Below are 24060 nucleotides of genomic sequence, written 5' to 3' on the forward strand. Positions count from 1 at the left end.
TTTTAACCCAGAGAAATAGCAGTGCAACCTGTAAGCATGATGAGGCTGGATGCTGAAGTGAGAGCTACGGCACACCTGAACCAGTCTTTCAGGCAGGACCCTGCAGACCCTAGGGAGAACCTTAGTCTGCAAGGCTTTGTGTCCCCATAGACTCTGGACACATGCAAAGGGAAAAGCTCAGTTTCATGATCTATGGTAACTTACATTCAATATCTCCAGGCAAGCACTGTAACACAGCCCACTCAGGTCTTAGCTGCTGGCTGGTGGGGAGGGCTAGAAAGTAAAAGGTGGCATTAGACTGAGCAAAGAACTCTCATCAGGGAGCAGAGAACACAGATGCTGGAATGAAGGGAGAGTCACAGCATTAGGTGGAGTGACCAACCCGCCTCAGATTGCTCAGAACCTTCCCCGTTCTAGCACCGAATGTCCTGGTCTCAGGAAACCTCTCAGTCCCTGGCAAGCCCTGGCAGCAGGGCACCATGCATAGAGAGAAGCAGAAGCTGCAGCCTTAGCAGTGATTCCTAAATGAAACCCAAGACGAATCATGCAAAGCTCAAGGGAGGACTGCAAAGCCTCTGTAGAGGCTGTGCTCATGATGGATGCAGAAGGCTGGCTGAAAGAAAACCCGACAGCTTGGCACTGAATGTCTGGAGGGAAAAAGTGCGGGCAGCTCTGGAACCCAGGGACACACAGTTATCAATAGGACCTCTGGAGAAGGACCAGTCCAGGCTGGCCCCTGAGTTCTCCAGAAATTCCTTTCAAGGCTTAGAAATGGTGATCAGAGATCACCACGTATCTCTCATAGTTTATGTATATAACAAGAGTACTTCTTTCTCCCCTCTGTGTGTGTACCATGCTCCATCATGTTCAATACACTTTTCTGTCCATCTCACAAAGCCCTTAATTAAAGAACCTTTCTGGGATCATGTCACATGTGAGCAGGCTTGGTTTGACCATTGGAATAACATTCTGGTTCAAATTCTGCTTTAATCTCCCCTGGTCTGTCCCCACCTCCACATCACCCTGATGGAACTGTCCCTGTTATGCAAATAGGATTTCACAGCCCAGACAGTGATAGAGTTCAGGCAGAAAACAGAGTGATTTCTCTCATGGATCCAAGTGAGGGTTTACACGTCGTTCATTCCTGACAGAGGCCATGATATAAAATTATCTTTAAAAAAGGCTTTGAACACCATAAGACTCTATGTTGGTATTATATAAGGGACTGCTGCTGCTGCTGTTTAGTCACTAAGTCATATCTGATTCTTTGCAACCCCATGGACTGTAGCCCACCAGGCTTCTCTGTCCATAGGATTTCCCAGGCCAAAATACTGGAGTCAGTTGCCATTTCCTTCTCCAGGGGATCTTCCTGACCCAGGGATCGAAGCTGCATCTCCTGCATTGACAGGTGGATTCTCTACCACGGAGTCACCTGGGAAGCATTATATAAGGGATAATTATTATTAGCTAGCAAGGCGATGGCACCCCACTCCAGTACTCTTGCCTGGAAAATCCCATGGACGGAGGAGCCTGGTAGGCTGCAGTCCATGAGGTCTGGAAGAGTCGGGCACGACTGAGCGACTTCCCTTTCACTTTTATGCATTGGAGAAGGAAATGGCAACCCACTCCAGTGTTCTTGCCTGGAGAATCCCAGGGACGGGGGAGCCTGGTGGGCTGCCGTCTATGGGGTCATACAGAGTCGGACACAACTGAAGTGACTTAGCAGCAGCAGCAGCAGCAGCATTATCATTAGATATTAGAGTGAAGTTTGATACATTATTCCTCTCATATCTCCTGCCTTTTCTGGCAGACAGACTGTCACAAGATATGCTAGCTAGGAAGGAACTTGCTGAGATTATACTCTTGGGTTAGAGAGGAGCCCACTCACCCCAAAAGCACAAGAGCCCCCTGAACAGACTGGATTAGAGAGGCTGCTTTCTTCACCGCCCTTCTGTGACTTGAAGAGCGCAAGCCCCAAGAAGAACAGAGACAGCAGTATGAATCAGGGACAGATCTCATCTAGGGACCCCTTCTCAAGTAGAGACTTTCAAATGCAAGCGCCCTAGTGACTGGAGATTGGGCAATGTAAGAACAGGAAAGTGTGTGCAGGGCAGCTGCGTGTGGTTGTGTAGGCTGTGCAAGGTGTGCACTGCACAAAAGTGCTCCCTGCCAGGGCACGTGGGCACTGAAGTCTAGGCCCAGTCCTGCTCACCAAGCATCCTATGGAAGTGGAAAGAGCATGTTTGTTGTTTGTCTTTGTGACCTGTTATCTATTCACCAACCTGTTTCTGTTGGTCCCTGCCTGCCCAGATGGGGCATCATTTTCAAATTCACACAGAGGCACTTTGAGCTAGTCTCTTGCTGTAAGCATTAGTCTGCAGTTTCTGAACACTCCCACTTTGCTTCCTTGTCAATGCATGTCCTTCTGAATGTTAGCGGCTCCACTGTCCTTGATGTGACAGAGTTAGCAGATGGCAGGAGGAAGCCTCTTCTTTGTGGAAACGGGAGGCAGGCAGGATCAGGGTTCTGCGCTAACTCCACCCTGAGTTTGCCCACTTATCTGAATAGGCTAAACAGTCAAGTCTACAGTCAGCCCAGAGACACCTGTCCTTGTAGGGAGGGAGGCCAGCGGAGGAGCAGGACCTTCACAACTTCCGGACACGCCATGCATCACTCACCAAGGGCTCATGGTATGGGCAGTCAGCTGTTACCCCCAGAAGCTTCCAAAATGGTCAGAACAGGGTATTAAATAAAATCACTCCAAGGCCCCACTGCAGTCAAGGCCAAAAATTCACCCCAGTTATATTTCCCATCTCAAATTTCAAGCCATGCTGTCAGATATAGCTCGGTAGAGGAAGCCCAACCACAAACACCACATGATAGCTTAAAAATACCCCAAGGAGCAATTTAAAAATACCCTGAACTCGAGCTCTGTGGAGCCCTCTCCATTATTAAATTCTAGCAGAGAAATTGGAGTTCAAAATTGTAGTTCTCATCCCTTTGCAAATTAAAATCCCAGCAAATCAACACCTTTCCTCCCAGATTTGAATTCCTGGAGTCTTGGTCAGTGGAGCTCCCCCAGCTGGAGTCTGAGTGTCTCGCCCCCTCCCCCAGAGCAGCTGCTCTTTGCCCAGTGTATCCACAATGGGTGTGTCCTCCCACTCCCCAACCAGGAGATGGGATTTATCCAATCCCCAAATTACTCATGTATCCCACTTTTCAAAGAGTTTGAAAGTCAATAGGGCACACAAGAATAAACCAGCCCCAGCCATACACCCACTAAATTTAACCAAGCCATGTGATGTTCTCAGAACCCATGTTTCTGCTGCAGGCCAGACATCTGGGGGAAAGGAGTTAGAGCAAACAAATGGAGACATAGAAAGAATATATTCTGCATCTCAGACTCATTAGAATTGCCAAGATGACTGGCATGTGCAACCCCCCTGCCTCCAGGTCTTCTTTGAGGTGCCATCACCTCTGCATCTAGCCCATATTTACAAAACCTCCAAAAACCACTCCAGTATTACCTGGAGAATTCCATGGACAGAGGAGCCTGGCAGGCTACCAACCATGCAGTCACAAAGAGTTGAACATGGCTGAAGTGACTGAGTATACATGCACAAATTCCTGTTGGCCCTTTGAGCCTTCTGTTCCTGGCAGTCCTGGGGCTGCTACAGGCGATCAGTCCTGCCTGCCTCTTCCTTCTTGTGAGCAGGAACTTGCCCAAGCCAGCTGTGTGTCGCTCTGCTTTCCTGACACCCCCACTCCTCTATGGGACTGTCATTTGTACCTGAGTATTTCCGATCCTTCGCTGTATTCCCTGCTGCTTCTGCCCCCTTGCAGGCCTTGTAAAGCCTGTCTATTGCGGCCTTTTCCATCTCCCTAGTTTCTGACTCAGTTGAAGAAATACCAGGAATCGAAGCTGCTGTTAAGACATCTGGAGAAGACCCACTGTCTCCTTTCCTGGAATCTCATCTCCTTCTGGACTTCCCTGACTCTTTTTAGGCTGAGTTTTACAGTGTATACCCTGCTGCTTCAGCTTGCCCTTTTCCTTCTCTACCATGGGTAGGATTAACATTGCTTCTGGGTCCTGGTGCTTTGCTTTATTTCCCTATTTCTTTGTTTTCAGGGCCAGATGTTTGTGGTCATGGCCTTTTCCTGAGTTGTCATGTATGGTCCCACAGAGCAAGGGAAAGTCAGAGTCAGAGGCAAAAGTGCCCATTACCCAAACATATCCTGCCTATCTTTGTCACTTCCTCTCTGAGAAGTTCAAGTCCACCAGGATGCAACTTCTCAACAGTCATTCATCCAACAAATATCCACAGAGGACCTACTGTGTGCCAGGAATCACCCTGGATGCTAGGACATGATAGTGAGCAGGCCCTAGCAAGGCTCTTACTCAGGACACCAGTCCAACACTTAAAGTGGACCTCACTCAGCCATGAGTCTCCTACCTTCAGCTTCCCTTCCAACCATACTCCACACACTATCTGACCCATTTCTTCAAAAACCTGTGCCAGGCCCACTTTCTTGCTTGCAAAAAGTATCTCATCTTGAAATTTGCCTTAACATGCTGGAATCATTCTTCTGGGGTCATTCTCATCTTTCCTCTCAAATCTATGCAAGCTTTCTTTAATCCATCTTGGTCTTCAGGCAGGAATTCCCCAACTGGTTTTAGAACAAATTCTTTCTAGCTAAAGCTCCAATTCCTTTCTTAGGCATGAGGTTTGTAATAATTCCATTTAGTGTGTTGGCATCTCAGTCCAAAAAAATGAAACATCATCTGGAGAAGACCATCTGAATCCTTGTATATCTGAATCTTTATGCCTCTACAGTCTTTATACCTACAATTCAGGGACTATATGAGGATTAACTCAGACAACATATATCAGAAGTTAATATATGTGTTTAGTCACAAAGTCATGTCTGACTCTGTGCAACCCCTTGGACTGTAGCCAACCAGGCTATGTCACACTTTGAATCCTTAATCCTCTTTATCTATTTACAGATAAAAATCTTCTATTTCTTGGAATGCCTTGGTTCCTGGTTAGGACTCCCTGCTCTCACTGCCAAGGGCTCAGGTTCAATCCCTGATCAGGGAACTAAGATTCCCATAAACCTTGTGTTGTGACCAAATAAATAAATAATATTGTATTTCTCAAAGGAAAACCCCACATTTCACATCCCTGAATCCAGAATCCTAACAGCCAGATCCTGGACCAGGTGCTGGATATGTAAAGATTAATCACAACTAAGAGAGTAAGGAGGGCACATCTCCATTGCTGCTATTTAGTTGTTAAATTGTGTCCAACTCTTTGCGACCCCATAGACTATAACCCACGAGGCTCTTCTGTTCATGGGATTTCCCAGGCAAGAATACTGGAGTGGCTTACCATTTCCTTCTCCAGGGTAATCTTCCCAGCCCTTAGACTGAAACTGCATCTCCTGCATTGGCAGGTAGATTCTTTACCACCTGAGCCACACTTGTCCATTAGGGAAATAGAAATTACTCTCCATATTTCAAGAGGGAGAGATTTATTGCAAGAGATTCAATATTTATAAAACTGATGGGAGATCTGGGAAAGTAATGATAATGGAAAATTGATGCTGGCTTTCAGAAAATGAGGAAGAGAAAGAATGTGCCAAAGCCACCGTCTGCTCATGCATGGGTCTGCCATTCCTGGAAGTAAATAATGACTTGTCCTCTTCTTTTAACTTCCAAATCCCATGCACCAGCCTTTTGTTTGAAGAATTTAAACTAGAACTCTGCTGGTAAAGGAACCTGGATAATATAGTTTCCAGACTTCCAGCCTCTATGATACAAGGACAAGCTTTGAAAGCCAGAGGTGGTGTTGAGAATCAGTGGACATTTGGTAGCACAGCACACTACTTCTAACTAGAAGGGTCAAGAAAAGTTTCTTGCAAGGTGACATCAACTAAAGCCTTGAAACAAGAAAAGGTGGGTCCACCAGAGGGAGTGATGTGAGTGAATACAGAATGGCAGAGTCTCCTAAGGAATGTCAAGTTAATGAATCCAGTTAAAGCAAGTGTGTGTGTTAGTCACTAAATCATGTCCAACTCTGTGAACCCATGGACAGTAGCCTGCCAGGCTCCTGTGTCCATGGAATTCTCCAGGCAAGAATTCTAGAATGGATTGCTATTTCCTTCTCCAGCGGATCTTCCCAATCTAGGGATGGAACTCAGGTCTCCCACATTGCAGGGGAATTCTTTACCATCTGAGCCACCAGGGAATCCCTAAACAGGGAGACCAATGAGAAGGCTTTGCCAAGTGCCAGATGATGGTGGACTGGAGCAGTGGCCATGGGGAGGAGGACCAGGGGCTGGTTTGGGAGGTGGCAGGGGTAGGACTGAGTGATTCATGGACTGTGGGTATAAGAGAGAAGGAAGAGTCAGCCATGTTTCCAGTTTGCTTGCTTATAGGATGTTGAGACCTTTCACTGAAGTGGGAGCTTGTGAGAAGGGTCATGTTTAGAAAGTGAGGGAGATGGGGATTGCTGAGTTTGGTTCTGCTCAAGCTGAGTTTGAAGTGCCTGAGTGATGGAAATGATATTAACACCAATATGGTATGAGCTGACATCCTAACCAGAGTCCAGACCATCTGCTCTGTGCCAGGAGCACATAGCAATACCTGTCTTGGAGGAGCTCTGAATTCAGTCCACACTGAGGAGACTCAACAATGGAAATCCTTGGGGAATATTCAAACTTCACTTGAGGCAAATGTTTTCTGTTCTACAATGTCTGCAAGTAAAACTATCCTGAAAGTGAAGTCACTCAGTCATGTCTGACTCTTTGTGACCACATGGAGTATAGCCTACCAGTCTCCTCCATCCATGGGATTTTCCAGGCAATAGTACTGGAATGGGTTGCCATTTCCTACTCCAGGGGATCTTCCCGACCCAGGTATCAAACCCAGGTCTCCCACATTGCAGGCAGACGCTTTACCATCTATGCCACCAGGGAAGCCCTATCTAGGAAAACTATCCTAGAGACACTCAAAAGCATATTGGAAATGAGTACTCATTTTCCTTCCTCTGGGCCCCTCATAGGAGGGAAGGAGAATGCTCTTCTGCCATTTGGTCTTGATTAAATCCCCAGCCTCTCTGAGTTCTAGTTTATCTATCAAACAAAATGATCGGACTTAAAACATTTTTAAGTAGGCACAGGGTGATTTAAAGAGTTTCCTTGGTGGCTCAGTGGTAAAGAATCTGCCTGCAATGCAGTAAACCAGGGTTCAATCCCTGGGTTGGGAAGATCCCCTGTAGAAGGGAATGACAACCCCCTCCAGTATCCTTGCCTGGGAAATTCCATGGACAGAAGAACCTGGAGGGCCACAGTCCATGGGGTTTCAAAAGTCAGATATGACTAAAGTGACTAAACCACCACCACCAAGACAAAGCTGGAGCCCTGGACAGCCAGTCCACTCTGTATGGCTGGCTGAGGGCTCACTGGGGCCGAATTACAAATAAGATTCTACTGAAGCACTGGCATGGGCTAGGGACACGCTTTACCCCCATTTCCCAAGGTTTTAGCTCTGAATTTCCCATGCCCTGGGAATCCCTTCATCCCCAATAACCTGGGACATTTGGTCATCTTATGTGGGGATCATGTGCATCTCATTGAGTTGAGGTTCCCCAGGAAGACTGGGATAGAGGTCTCAAGACATCCTGGGGCAGTTTTAGCCACTTCCCTCAGACCTACAATGCCTGGCAACTAAGAGAGTGAAAAGTCACCTAAACACAATATATGTCAAGTTCACTTTCCCAAGGAAAATTTGCTTGACTGTCTTACTGTTGTGCAGCACCGCTCCTAATTCCCAACTCTTGAGCTCCTTTCCCCTGCTTTCATTTTAAAATTTATTCCATGGCATTTTCCAGCTTCTGTCATACTAGACTATGTATATAATTATTGTGTTTATTGTCTGTCTCACCTGCTAGAATGTAAACTCCTTGAGGGCATGAATGCTTTGTGATATTTGATTCTCCATGTGTCACATTTGTTTGAAACATTGTAAGCCCTCAGTCTACTTTTGTGGAATGAATGAATGAGTTAAATGTGCTCTCGATCTATAGGATTTTAGACAGAACATGAACCTATCTTGACTTTTTAAAATTCAAACGAGACTAAGGAGACATTTGCATTATTTCATATTCAAAGCCGACTGTTGACACATTTAATCTTGCTAAACTCTCCAAGTGTGGCGGCTTTCTTCTGCCAGCAGGTTACATAATCTTCCAGGCACACATTTGAAGCACCAAGCTAACCCTCGCGCATGGCAGCTGTGGAGTGGTAATTGCGAGGGGGTGTCTCTGAAGGGCTGGAGAAGGCAGGCCATCTGCCGCCGCGTCGGAGACAGGCAGGGGCGAGGATACCTGGCCTCCTGCAATGCCTCATCTGCCAATTAGCTCTTCCCAGGCTGGCTGAGTGTGGGCTGCAGGCTTGGCTGGCCAGAACCATGGATGGAACAGAAAGGCCCCAGCATAGGGACCCATCAGCTCACCTGTGCTGGGGCCCGCATGGGACTGGCTGGATCATCTCCTAGGGAAGCAGGCAGGAAACTCTTTCCATTTTCCCACCCACAAGCCTGAGGAGGGGAAGGACTAAGATGTCCAGAGAGCAGCTGGTCAGGCTAGCATGGGGCTGCCTGACTCTCTGACCACCCCACACTGAGCCTCTTTCCCAACCCCCTGCCAACAGAATTAGTCACTCCTTAATCTGAACAACTTCAATAACAATAAAAATAATAATAACCATAACAGCAGTGACTGTCAGCACTATTCACTGTGCTGTGCCTTACACATGGTGCTATCCTTCCCGCCCCTCACGTCTCTGTCTTCACATAGTGACAGGGTGTCTCCCCACTGGCTCCCACTCCTCCAGGTCTCAGCTCCCAGGAGACAGGATCTGTGTCTCTTTGATTCTCCTCCGTAGGCTAAGCCCTACCAGCACTTGGCATATAGTAGATGTGCAGAAAGCATTTCCTGAATTAAATAATAATATAGGTAAAGAGCTGGCTCCATGGTAGCTGGACTCAAACTGATCTCACTAATTAGGTTAACTAGGAGGAGAAGGGGGCGGCAGAGGATGAAAAGGTTGGATGGCATCACTGGCTCAATGGACATGACTGAGCAAACTCAGGGAGACAGTGATGGACAGAAAAGACTGGCGTGCTGCAGTCCATGGGGTCACAAAGAGTCAGACACCACTGAGCCACTGAACAACAACTAGGTTAATTAGGAGTATCGGGAAACTGATGGGCTTGAATCCATATCTACTGACTCAGTCTGCATTTTCTTAGTGTCCCGAGGTATTACAAATCTATGAGAAGGCCCCAGACTCCCCAGGAGCAGGGATGCCAATGGCCACTGAAGCCTCAATCTCCTGAGGGTCCTCAGTGCCCTGTGATGCCCAAGGCCATGTGCACAGCAGCAGGCAGGGGTCCAATAACTACCCCCAGAAGCTGCCAATTGGGTTGTAAATTTATGAAAATATAAGTACCACTGAGAGAATGTCCCAGAAGCACCAGATCTGTGTGGGAGCCCAACTCAAGGCAGTAGGGACCTAATCAGTGATGATGGGTGTTCATGGTCTACATCAATGACAGTTCTCCTTTCCCCATGTTTCCTTATCACATGCCTTGTCCACAGGGCCCCAAATCATCCAACTTAGAGCCCAAGGTTCTGACGAGACAGAACATGAGAACATGAGAGGTGATACCCAACAGACAGTTCTGTAAACCATTCAGTCCTTCTCCCTCAGACCAAAGAATGCCGGAGAATCCTTCTCTTCTTTTGCTACTGAAAATAGCATCCAGCCTGGCCCAGCATCAAAACCACAAGACATCTGAATCCCAGGATGCTGGAAAACACAGGAAGTAGCCTGGCAGGGAGGAGTCATCTCACCCATGCTTGGCCAGGGCTCCCTGGCTGCTCCTCTCTGTGGCAGCCAAGATCAGGTTTCCCAGAGGAATCAGAACAGTGGAATGCCTATGACACCAGCTTCTCTCCTCTTGAGAGCCCATCTGCTTCCCCTGTAATACTTGCTCCTCCAAACATGGCTGGAGATGGACACCACCACCCAGACAATAATGACTGGGGTAAGAGTCATATTCATGTCACATCTACCTTATCCCAGGCCCTGTTCTAAGCATTTTACACACAGCAGCTAATTTAAACCTCACAACAACCCCTGAATGCTTTGCTAAGTCATTTCAGTCGTGTCTGACTCTGTGTGACCCCATAGACGGCAGCCCACCAGGCTCCCCCGTCCCTGGGATTCTCCAGGCAAGAACACTGGAGTGGGTTGCCATTTCCTTCTTCAATGCATGAAAGTGAAAAGTGAAAGTGAAGTCACTTAGTCATATCCAACTCTTAGCAACCCCATGGACTGCAGCCTACCAGGCTCCTCCATCCATGGGATTTTCCAGGCAAGAGTACTGGAGTGGGGTGCCATTGCCTTCTCCAGTATGCATTACTATACCCATTTTATAGATGAGGAAACTGAAGTACAGAAAGGCTAAATATCCACAAAGTCATCCGAGGGCCCTAGGAAGTTACTCAACACAAAATACCTCTTCCACTAGTAGCCACTTTTATGATTAGTACATTCCTTTGCAGAACAAAGAGGAGAGCTCTTTTGCAATGTTCTCAAAAGAAAAAGCCTAGAGTAACCACTACAGTGATGAGAGAAGTGGTTAATACTTTAGGTTCATAAATTGGTTTCCTTTCCCATCTTGCATCAGCTGTGTGACCCTGGGCACATTGCTGAAGTTCTCTGAGCCTCAATTTTTTCTTTATGCAAAATGAAGACAGATTTGAGTTGCCTCAAGGATAAAATGAGACAATCCCTATATAATGCTTAGAACACCTTAGCATTCAGCAAATGCTGGCCCCTGTCATTGTTATGAATACTGGTGTTACACTGAGAATCTGTTTTTCGTTTCCTCTTCTCAGTGTCTCTAGCAGAGAGTGAAGTCTTGCTAGGCTGGGAGGGAGACAGTTTTAAGGAGAGGTGAGCAGGCAGAAATCATCTCACCATCTTGGTTTGTGGCCCAGGAGGCCTGGTATGAAAAGGGGAATGAGAGAGCAGGTCTCACGAGGACACAGGTCCCACAGCAGAGGCACCAGAGGGAGCAGGAGCCCACGGAACATGGTGGGATGGTCCAGACAGGAAAGTGTGGCCAGACGCAGAGGTGTGCAGTCATGTCTGGGCTTTGGAAGCAGCAGAAGCACCCTCGACAGTCCTGGTGCTGCCAGCTTTTTGCTCCCAGACAAGCTGCAGAGGCAGACAGGATCACCCCACTTCAGCAGCACCGGGGGTCTGAAACGGCAGTCCTAGGCAGAGGACTCGCTTCTGTTCCCACGTCCAGGGCTCAGGAGGATGTTTTTCTTTCCTTTGGGAGGAATGTTCTTCCAAGAGATGGTTGGGCCATGAGGCCAGAGAGGAGGCGGAGTTGCCCAGATGGCACTGTCTCTTCTGCCACCCGCCGGTTCTTATATAACATAAGGTCCCCCCAGCACATTTCCTCCCAGGATTATGAGCCAGGAAAGGCGAGTGGGCCGACCAGGCACCCTGTTTACAATAACAGCCCTCATTTTCCAGATAAGAAACCTCAGACTCAAAGAAGCTAAGACCTTGCCCAGTGTCACACCTGGATCTCAGGCCTTTGTCTCTGAGACACTTCTGTCCCCTCCCATATGGCACATCACCCCACTTCAGGAGATGTTTACTTCCGGGGGGCTTGCTTTTCTCAGGTACATAGAACTAAATAAATAATAGTGCTCCCCTTTGGCCTAGGGATGCCATGAGTTTGAGCTAAATTTAGAGAACCCTGTCTCTTCTTTTGATTTCCTGATGCAAGTTTCTCCCTTCCTTCTTTGATGTATTTGCAGCAAGTTCTTTATAAAATCTTTGTCTTAACTGCCCTAACGCATGTGTAAGCTGCTCAGATCCCTATTGGGAATAGGTATAGGATCAATAACAAATTTCAAATGTTTACATTTAAACATAGTGTCTACACGACCCTCTGATACGGAAATGTGTCTGGGAAATGAGATGTTCTGAGGATTAGGAGATTCTGATGGATGGAGATGGGCAAACCGTACTCACAAGTGGAGCGGGAGGCTGGCAGCTCCCCTGGTGTGATGTAAGGGGTGCGTAGAGTGTAGGGGATAATACTTTCCTACCCCTGGCTGACACCCGATACACCAGAGTGGGAATTTCATCCTCCAGCTAACCATTTTGAAATCCCTCAGGAAATATGGAAGGTGGCAAGAAGGGTCGCCTGCGAGCTGGTTTCAGGCATGGCCGCCTTGGTGCTCCTCTGTTAATCAGATCATCTTTCGGGGCAAGGTCATGGTTTATAGGGGATGAGGCTGCCCTGAATGCGACACTGCGGCAGCCTGCCTGCACCGTGTCATCTGCCAGTTCTGCCCCTAAAAACACGCTTGTCTCACTACTGCCGCAGGGTTAGTTCGCTCTTCTTGACCCCCCGCCCCTCCCCACCTGCAGCCCGCTCTCACCCTCCCGGTTTCTGACCCCCTGGCTTAGGCTGCCATTGCTGCCACCATCACGCTGGTGACACCTGCTCTTCCCCTTCCCAGTTTCCTGATTCTGGGCCCCTCTTTTCCATGCCTGCAGCTTTCCTGTCCCCAAAGGCCCCATGCCTGCCCTCAGTGTTCCCCAGAAATGCCCCGCCCTTCCCTCAACTGCTTCCTAGAGGTGTGGTCTAGAGGAGTGGGAAGACATAGTGGCTGGGTGGGGAGGGGTGGCTTGTAAGGTGACATTGATCATCTCTGGGGCCGCTGGCCTGCCCCTACTTCTCTTGGAGCCCCAGCAGTACAAAAATCAAGTTGGATTTAGCATCTCTAATGCCCTCCCAGTTTAGACATTCTCTGGTTTTCTAAAGCTACCATAGTCTGGGCTGTGGTCCAGCTTGAAACACCCTAATGGTGCTCATCTCATCTCCCCAGACTACACAAGTGTGCATCCCAGCCCCGCTTCTGAATTTCCATGTGACCGTACACAGAAGGGGTCTCCCAGGATCATTGAAACCCAAGTCCAGGTCCCTGTGACTAATTCCTCCACCAGAGGAAGTACGAAGAGCTAGTGAGACTGAGGTTCTGGAACCACTAGTGCGGTAGGCTCCCACGAACGCACTTGCAGGACAGCTGAGAGCCCCATCTCCCAACTGGTACCTCACAGGAAGGACACGTGAGACAGGGGTCCAGTCTGAGGAGGAGGGGAGGGAGGGGCTTCTTCTGGTCCTGCGGCTCTAAGCCATCACTCCACCGGCATCCCCAGGGCAGGCTCTGCTCCACACCTCCACCCAGCATATGCATATCCTTCATTTGTTGTTGTTCAGTTGCTCAGTCGTGTCTGGCTCCTTGTGACCCCATGGACTGCAGCACGCCAGGCTTCCCTATCCATCAGCAACTCCCAGAGCTTGCTCAAACTCATGTCCATAGAGTTGGTGATGCCGTCCAACCATCTTGTCCTCTGTCGTCTCCTTCTCCTCCGGTCTTCCATCTTTCAAAACATCCTTCATGGACTCAGCCAATGTCTGCCCTCAAGAGGTAAAATTTAACACAATTGTTCCCCTCTGCTTCTACCAAGTGGGAGACATGGAGCAAGTTTCTTCAGGCCACTTGCCAAGAGCTGGGTGGGTAGAGAGGAAGAGGGCTTTTCATTCTGGGTCACAGTCAGCCCTCTAGGTGTCCAGCTCCTCTCTCCCCTCGGGCCTGTGGGAAGCAGAGTGCTGACTTCACGTGGGTAGCATGGAGACTTAGTGAAGCCTCGGGGCCCGGGGCAGCATCACTCCTGCTAGTTCACCAACACTGACCTGCTGACTGACACTGAAGGGTGATGTCTCTGGCCACATCTGAGAGGACAACCAGCACGGCTCCTTGGCTGGGGCAGTGTCCTCTGTTCATTCACAAAAGGCCTCACGGCTTCCCTGGGGTCACTGATGGCCCTGCTCAGATAGGGCTCCAGGCTGAGTGTTCTTCTGGTTGGCTTGGGGGCAACTTCACAGAGCCTACCCTTCAGAGCCTTTGTTTAGTTTTAGGGTGTGTGTGAGTGAGTGTGTGTGTGTCTGTGTGTGTTGGATTGAGTAGGAAGGGGAATGAAACTTCATAGAACTGCAAAGCTTGCTTTTTTGTGGGAGCTTGAATTTTCAATTCCAGGACCAAGAATTTGACATCTCTATTCCCTGTTGTTCTCTGAGGTCCCCCTTCCCAAGGGCAATGAGATTCCAATTTGATTTCCTGAATTAGGGAGAAAACCTCAGAATACAAGGAATACTTCATGTTAGATGAAGTTAGTTGAAACAAAATGTTCTTTTAACACATGATCCAATCTGAAGTTAATATGAATAATTAACTACATTACAAGGCATGACTAATTATTACAGAAACATTTACTGACCATGTACTATATACTTTATGCCAAGCAATATGCGAAGGTCTTGAGGGAATGGGGAGAGATGGCATAAAGATAAATAAGACAATCTTTATTTTTAGACAATCTACTAAATGCAATAAAATACATAGACATTACAATAATTCAAGACAGGATATAAAGGCAATGGATAAATTACAAAGTGTTTGATGGGGTTATTAGGCATAAAAAGAAGAACAGCTTAAATACAACAAGGAAGACAATCTGATTCTTTACTTAGAAAACTCAGGTTATTGCACTGAAGAGCCATAAAAACCAAGTGAGTGTAGGAAGGTGATTGGATACAAGATCATACAACAGCCAGAAGCTTCCTCGACACTAGTAATAGCCAATTACCAAATGTCATGGAAGGAAATACCTTATTTACATCCACAACCAAAACTGTAATCCATCCAGGAATAAATCTAACAGGAAATGTGCAAGACATGCTTGAAGAAAGTCATAAAACTTTATTAAAGGACATGAAAAAGAATTGAGTAAATAGAGAGATATCCCAAGTTGTTACATAGAAAGATTTGCTATTGCAAAAATTAAAATTCTTCTCAAATTAATTCGCTATTCAATGTAGTCCAATCAAAAACCCAAATAGATTTCTTTTTGGAATTTGATGAGTAGATTTCAAGTTTATCCTAGAAAGAAAATATGCAAGACCCCCTCACCCCCAAAAACAACATGTTAAGAAAAAGAGAGAGGAAGAAGAGAAAAAGGGAGAAGGGAACTTCTTCACCATATATTATAATAGCCTCTAAAGCTAAAGTAATTAAAGCAGCATGATATTCATGCAGGGCTAGATAAGTAGTTTATATTGGGGAGGGAAAAAAAAAAACCAGAAACACATTCCATGTGTATGAGAACTTAACATGTGATAAAGTAGTCATTTCACTAAGAGAAAGAATGAAATACTCCAGTGAATGGCATTGTCCTTGAGTCCATTTTTTCCCTTGAGAAAGACATTGTGCAGAGTGGGGAGGCTCCTAGCTTGGGAATCAGAGAAACCTAGATTTGAATCCTCGCTCTACCAGTTAAAGCTGCATCACACTGAACATGTTTCTTCAACTCTCTGAGCTTTCTTTGAAAAAAACAGAGAAGTCAATTCCTATCCACCCACATCACAGGATGACAAATGAAACAATGTGTGTATATAAACAGAGCTTCTGTGTTGTAATTATCAGGAGTCTAGAAATGAAGGCCCCAGGACTAAACAAAACCAAACAAAAATAAAAATGCCTCATTCATCTAAAGCCTGAAAGGTCGCCATTATAGTATCTTCCTTTATTTCATGGTCTTGGTCTATGTTACAGTGTAGATTCTCTGAGAGGCAGTTTAAAGAAACTATTGCCAATCATGGACATCTAGAGAAAAAGAATACTCTGGGAGTAGGCTTAAATGATAAAGACAAGCATGAAATAACCAGCAGAGGACAAGCCCAGGGGAAAAGAAAGCTTCAAAGACTAAAGACCGTCTTGACCACCTTCCAAGAACTACAGCAAGTCAACTCTTCGGCCGTTATGAAGAGTAGTGGTCATTGGCTTGTTTGCCCTCCTGTCCATTCCCGTTGTTTTGCCTTCTCTGCTTGGCACATCCAGAATTGCTTTTCCCAGGCCTTCCTGCCAGCCTATTCCCAGGTAGGTTCAGATAATGGGAGGCATGAGCGGAGGACTGGAGGGTGGCAAGAATGTCTTGCCTCACCTCTGGTGGCATCTCAGCAAGGGTTAGCAACCTTGACAGCTTTTTCCTATTATCCCAGCTCCGGAGACATGGACTCTTCTTTACTGTCTCATTTCTCACTGTACAAGACGCCACTGAGAGCAGCACTGACAGGTGTTGCTAAACCCTGGGATTCCTCACTGTCCCATTGTTCGGCTCCTCAACTCTTCTATTATTTGCATGGCCAAATTCCCTGAGTTAATTTCCTGTGCGCCATAAGATTCCAAGTGATTTCTGTTTCTCCTGTCTTGGAGAAAATATTAGAGACTTACACTAACATTAATACCAACAGTAATCTTAAAGTTATTGAATATCTATAAATGCCAAGTGTTGTGTCTTGAGATTGTTTTATTCATTCCTCACATCAACCCCATGAGATAGGCTCCTTTTTACCCTGATAGTACAGATTATACAAACAGACCTATATGCAAAATTGAAGTCTTTCTTCCTCAGGAAATACTTACCTGTGAATGGCTAGCTAATTTTGAAAAGAGGAGAGATCTGAGTCAACCCACAAATCTCTGTAGCTCATAACACTGTCTTTCATGTTTCAGGAGGCTCTGTGGTGGCACGTGCCCCCTTCCAAGCCCTAATCCTAAATTGCAGCCCCTCTGGAGCCTCTGTGTGGGATTGAAGACACCCTCTGGCTACTTCATCAGCTGAAGTGGGCACTAACTCTGGCCAGTGACATTTTCATCTATTTCCTCTCTGCATAGGAAAGCATGGTCATGCCAAGCAGATGGTCATCTGTCCTCTTCTAACAAACGTCTGTGGGGTGGCTTTGAGGGAGAGGGCTCATGCTGACGCCTCAGCCATTTCCAACCATGGAATCTTTTATCAACAGCTCAGAACCTTTGCAAAAGGTTAGGCTGGTTGGGCATTTTACTTCCTGAATCTTGTCTTTTATCATTTTTGCAGAGAAAATAGGAGATGTTATTCAGACTGCACAAAAAAAGGCCATAAATTGCTCTTCTTGTCCTAATGCTTCTCAAAAACACCATTTTTCCCTATCACTCCTCTTCCCATCTCACCCCACCCCCTGCCATCACCACACCTATTATTTTAATTATCTTCCCAAGGTAACAATATTGAAAGCCTGTGGAGGCTGACTTCTGGGAGATCTTCTCTCTGCCTCAGCTCTCTTCTTCCAATACAAGGAAGGCACTTATAATTTTCCCCTGTGCTCCTAGACACATCTCTTCTCTTTATCACATCTTGAGATCAAGAGTTCTTGGACTCAACATGCAAAAATTCATCATACTCTTTTCCTAATACATATGTGTATCCCCTTCTAGAGAACTCCATGCCTAATCTGCTTAGTGGAAGCACTTAATTCACTTCAATTAATTACACATTAAAAAGATAGATAGATCACTGATGATAGATACAGAGTGCTTCTGAGGACCACTCTCCTTGGAGAACTTCAGTTTCAGAGAATATAAAGAATCAACAGAATACCAGAAGGGTGAGCCTGTTATTTTTTGTTTGTTTGTTTTGAATTTATTTTGTTTTGTCTTCTGAGGGAAGAAGGTCCCCAGTGTGTTCTACAGTTTGGTTTAATAATAAGAGGTTAAGCAACCAAAGGGCTTCCCTGGTGGCTCAGATGTTAAATAATCTGCCTACAATGCGGGAGACCTGGGTTTGGTTCCTGGGTTGGGAAGATCCTCTACAAGAGAGCATGGCAACCCAATCCAGTATATTTGCCTGGAGAATCCCCATGGACAGAGGAGCCTGGAAAGCTACAGTCCACGGAGTCACAAAGAGTCAGACATGACTAAGTGACTAAGCACAGCACAGCAAGCAACCAAAAGTTTATCTTCTATTCAGAACAGACATCTCCTTTTTTCCATACCCTTGGGGCCAAATGGAAACTAAGGGTGGTTCTATGTCATTCAGCTACTTATAAACTATAAGTCACTCATGTCTGCTTATAAGAGGATCCAGTTGGAGAACAGACTCAACTTTTAAGACTTGTCCCTTATTGAGTTCTGTTCCCTTTTAGACGCACTTAAGCAGAGAAAATTGAACATTGTAAGCAATTACTCTAAACTAATGTAAATTCTTATCATGTCAAGGAATCTATTTTGTAATGGAGGACTGTTGCTAGTGAAAAATCAGAAATGTAAGGCCATCTCTTCACCATCACTCAGTCAATTCATCTTGAAAGTCAAGTGTGAGCTCAACTGCCTGCTGGGCCCTGGGAGCAGGCACGAAGTGGCTGACCCAGCTCTTGTACTCTCTGGATTTACCATAAGTTTGGGGAGATATGGTTAGTAAGGGTCACATCTTGATCTCCAAATGTACTCCCCTTAAAGTAGTCAGGAGGGCAGTTGGGCTGTGCTCAGGAGGTATGTGAAAGCTCCTAGTAACTGTGGCAAAGCACCCAAGTTTGCCTGTGGATAATGAGCTGGTTTGGCACTGAGGCAGAGTTAATGAGGGATTCTGAGTGTAGCCTGACTCCTGAGCGTGGTTCCTGTCATAGAGATAACTCATTTGAAAGCCTGGGAGGAGAGGGATGAAAAAAGGCAAGGTATAAATTAAAGGAGTAATACCACTTCAGGCTTCCCTGGTGGCTCAGTGGTAAAGAATCTGCCTGCCAACACAGAAGATGTGGATTCTATCCCTGGGTCAGGAAGATCCCCTGAAGGAGGGCAAGGCAACCCACTCCAGTATTCTTGTCTGGCAAATCCCATGGACAGAGAAGCCTGGTAAACTATGGGGTCACAAAGAGTCAGACACAACTTAGTGACTAAACAACAACAAATATCATGTTCATTAGGACTCTTTGGTTGCAGGTAACAGAAACTCACTGAGGCTGGATTAAACAGAAAATGAGAATTTGTCTTAAAGGCATGGGTCAGCTCTCAACACTCAAGGGTCAGAAGCAACTGGAAACCAGAAAAGTCTATAACCAGAAATGGAAAACTAGCAGGAGTCCAAAAGCAGTGTTTCTGCATCTGTCTTCTCTGCTTCTCTCAGCTCACAGGGGACATCATTTCTCAGAAAAGTGTCATTTAGCTACAAGAGGATAACCTTGAAGTTGGAGAAGCCGACAATGAATGAGAGTAGAAGAAAATTCTGCAGAAACACTGAGTCGGAGCCCTGATGAGCTGCTCCTGCCAGTGGATATTTTTACTTATATGACCCAGGAAATCCTCTCTTTTTTTTATAATCCAGTTTATGTCAGCTTTCTCATTAATTGCAGTGCCCAAAGAACACTGTCCCCATGGAAATTTTATTATTTCCTTACATCTGGACAGCACCTAAAGTCAAAGAACTCTTGCAGCTCTTATCTCATGTGTCCTCCCAATGAGCGTGTGGAAGCAGCTTGGCAACTTTGCCTTTACTCTGTCTTGTGTTCAGGAGGAAGGATGATTGAGTTGATTGGTTTTTTTAATTATTGTGGTGAAATGTGCATAACGTGAAATGTACCATTTTGAAGCGGCACTGGGTGCATTTACATTGCTGCACAACCATCACTACCAAATACCCCCAGAACTCTTTCACCTTTCCCAACTGAAACTGCACTCATTAAACTAAAACTCCCCATTTGCGTCTCCCCTCAGCCCCTGGCAACTATTGCTCTACTTTCTATCTCTGTGAATTTGACCCCTCTAATCACCGGATATAATTGGAATCATGCAATATATGTCCTTTTGTGACTGACTACTTCCACTCAACACAATGTCTTCAAGGGTCATCTATGCTGTATCACATGTTAGAATTTCCTTCCTTTTAAAGAATGCCTAACATTCCATTGGGCTTCCCTGGTGGCTCACATGGTACAGAATCTGTCTGCAATTCAGGAGATCCAGGTTCGGTCCCCAGGTCAGAAAGATCCCCTGGATAAGGAAATGGCTATTCACTCCAGTATTCTTGCCTGGAGAATTCCATGGACAGAGGAGACTGGCAGGTTAAAGCTCATGGGGTTGCAAAGAGTTGTGTAGGACTGAGCAACTAACAGTTTCACTTTTAACATTTCATTGTTTATCTGTGCATTTGTTGAAAGACAGTTGTTTCCACTTTTTGGCTATTGTGAAAATGCTGCTGTGAACATGGATGTACAAATATCAGTTTGAGTCCCTGTTTTCAAGTCCCTTGTGTACATATCCAGAAGTGGATATGCTGGGTCATATAGTAATTCTACATCAAATTTGTGGGGGAGGGGAACTGATATAATATGCTCTGCAGTAGCTCACCATTCTACATTCCCACCAGCACTGCACAAGTGTTCCAGTTTCTCCACATCCTTGATAACCTGTATTTTGTTTTGCTTTGTTTGTTTTATAATAGCCATCCTAATGGGTATGAACTGTGAGCTGATTTTTATCATTAGTAGCCCACCCATCAGCCAGGCACATGCACCTAGGAGATGTCATATCTTAGTGCTATGGTGCTATGCGTGCACAAAGCTAGGACACCTAACTGAGCATGGATCAAACAAAATGGAGCTGCTCTATAAACAATTGTTAAAAGAGTGAGTGGATAAGCAGCTTACTTGAATGAATCCCCCACTGAAAAAACCCCCAGAATACTCTACTGCAGGGCTGGGAAAGTAGAATGGGTGGTAGGCTAATGGCAGAAGGTATAATGTGGGCACCAAAGTGAGGGATGAGGGTAAGAATCGGGGGTGAGGCCAAGCTTCTCAGAAAACTTTCTAAGGACATCTGGTCTGGGCACTCTCTGAAATGCTTGCCCTAGTGGTATGACTTTATCTATGTCTAGCACCCTCCTTTTGATATTTTCAAGCCCCTGTCTCCTAGAGTAGTACATTATAATCAGAACATCAGTGACACCAGCCCTACGTGTTGTGTGTGTGTTCAATTGCTCAGTCATGTCCAACCCTCTGAAACCCCATGGACTATAGCCCACCAGGCTCCTCTGTCCATTAAAATTTTCATGCAAGAATATTGGAGTGGATTCTTATTTTTTCCTCCAGGGGATCTTCCCAACCCAGAGATTGAACCCGCATGTCCTGCATTGGTAGGCAGATTCTTTACCATCTGAGCCATCTGGGAAGTTGTTTAAGTATTATTGTGAGTATGTCCCTTTTTCAATCTGTATCTTCTCTAGCATTAGCTGGAGAAAGGTTCTATAGGGGCCTGAATCTCAGCAAACTTTCCAGGAAGAAGCTACAGAGAATTGTCCTCAGGACATGAGATCAGGATTGATCAAATCCATACTGTTTCCATTGGGAAGAGCCTGGGGGGTTAAATACAGAGAAGTTTCATGTAGCACAAGGAACACTTCAAAGCAGCTGGAAGTTTTGCCTACCAAACCGTTAAAACTAATCAGATATTTCGCTAAAGCTTGTCCAAACCACTTTGGTCTGGAGACAAGGTTGGAAATCTCCTGGAGAAGCAGTCTCTTTCTAAAGTTTGCTTTTTCTCTTTCTAGGGAGGATGAAAATAGTAAACAAACAGCAATGTGACCTTGATAAAGTGATTTTATCCCCAGTAATCAGGCTGGAAGGAGGTTGGCATGTTGTTTTCCTGTTTGCTGATCTCTGTTCTGGAAACCCTGGATGCTGTTTCCCCGACATTTCACTCCTCCCACCAGTTTCTTGCCTGAGTCACTGATGCATCTTCATCTTTCCCTCTTCTCCTGCCCCCACCTGCACACTCCGATCTACAATCCAGCCAGGAGTAGTTAGTGGCAGCATCGGGGTGGGGGTGGGGGGAGGCGGTGTCCTGGGAATATGTGGACAACCCAGTCCCTCCTAGGTAAGGGAAGAAAGGGCAAACTGAACATGCGCCGAAGCCAAAGTGAAGTGAAGTGAAGTCGTTCAGTCGTGCCTGACTCTTTGCGACCCCGTGGATAGTAGCCTGCACCAAGCTCCTCCGTCCATGGGATTTTCAAGGCATGAGTACTGGAGTGGGTTGCCATTTCCTTCTCCAGGGAATCTTTCCAACCCAGGGATCGAACCCAGGTCTCTCACATGGTAGACAGATGCTTTGCACCAAAGCCAAGGTATCCAAAATATCCAACGAGCTCCTATTCTCAAAATATACTGTTCTGGCCTAGGTGGTTTCGCTGGAAAACTCTACCAAAGGATTTAGGAAGAAATAATACCAATTACACAAATTCTTAAAGAACATAGAAATAGCAGCAATAAAAAGGAACAAAATACTGACACATGTAAAGACATGAATGCATCTGAAAAGCATTATGGTGAGTTTAAAAGCCAGGCACAAAAGGCTTCATAGTGTATGATCCAGTTTATTCAACATTCTGAAAAAGACAAAATTATAGGGAGAGGTAGAAGATCTGTGGTTTCCAGAAGCTGGAGGTGGGAGGAGGAGATGGTTGCAAAGAGGCACACAGAACCTTTTGGGGTGATGGAATTACTCAGTATATTGATTGTAGTGTGGCTATGACTGTATACATTTATCAAAATTGAGATGTACACTTAAAACGGGTGGATTTCACTGTATTAAATTATACCTGGAATATACTGACTTAAAAAAGGAAAATCCTAACTTTGAAAGCATTAATTTCAATTTATTTAAAACTAACTTTAAAAAACACATTATTTATTATTAAATAATTATTATTTAAAAACACAGTATTTCAGATCAGATCAGATCAGTCGCTCAGTCGTGTCTGACTCTTTGCGACCCCATGAATCGCAGCACGCCAGGCCTCCCTTTCCCTCACCAACTCCCGGAGTTCACTCAGACTCATGTCCATTGAGTCAGTGATGCCATCCAGCCATCTCACCCTCTGTCGTCCCCTTCTCCTCCTGCCCCCCAATCCCTCCCAGCATCAGAGTCTTTTCCAATGAGTCAACTCTTCGCATGAGGTGGCCAAAGTACTGGAGTTTCAGCTTTAGCATCATTCCTTCCAAAGAAATCCCGGGGCTGATGTCCTTCTATTAATATATATGTATGCACTTTATTGGAGAAGGCAATGGCACCCCATTCCAGTACTCTTGCCTGGAAAATCCCATGGATGGAGGAGCCTGGTGGGCTGTAGTCCATGGGGTCGCTGAGGGTTGGACACGACTGAAAGACTTCACTTTCACTTCTCACTTTTGTGCATTGGAGAAGGAAATGGCAACCCACTCCAGTGTTCTTGCCTGGAGAATCCCAAGGACCGGGGAGCCTGGTGGGCTGCTGTCTATGAGGTCACACAGAGTGGGACACAACTGAAGTGACTTAGCAGCATGCATTTTATACATACATGTATATGTACATATGTATGTTCACATATACACATTCTTTTTCTTCTCTTGCTACCATGTTACCATAGCATCCTCAATGTTGGGAATAAGAACGCTTCTCCCCTGGGCTCCCTGTCTCTAGTTGCCCTTGCTCTCACCCATCTCTTTCATCTCAGGCAAGTGGATCTTCCCTAAGCTCAGTTTTGTGCATAGACACAGCAATAACTCAACCAAGGTCAGAGTTAAGTCCTGCCCTCAGGAAACTCACAGCTTAGCAGGCCTCAAGGGGATCTATGCTACTGACAGGCAATAGGTTTGTGAATCATGTTGTCTTTCTAATATAGTAGAGATACTTTGAGGATTCAACTGATTAAATGCATGTGGAGAGCATTTTCCACACCTAAGTACCTAAGAAGACCCCAACAGAAATGAAAATCACTGTTATTTTTATCAATATTTCCACTCTTCACTTCCTATCAAAAGGCTCCATTTGATTTTCCTGTTAATAGGTACCATTTCTGGAAATAAACTAGCCCTGTCCCTGTCATCACCTGCAGAGTTGAGCAAGGAATGAGTGGGAATCTTACATTGTATGTATACTGAGGCATGAAGACTCTCAAGTGATAATCAGTTAATTCTTCTGACATGGTTCTGGTATCATCTTTACTGTGTCCAGGTCCAAGGAATGCCACCACTAGTCTTACATGTTTCAATTA

This window comes from Bubalus bubalis, chromosome 1 (genome assembly GCF_019923935.1).
Source record: "Bubalus bubalis isolate 160015118507 breed Murrah chromosome 1, NDDB_SH_1, whole genome shotgun sequence".
In the NCBI taxonomy this organism is placed as follows: Eukaryota; Metazoa; Chordata; class Mammalia; order Artiodactyla; family Bovidae; genus Bubalus; species Bubalus bubalis.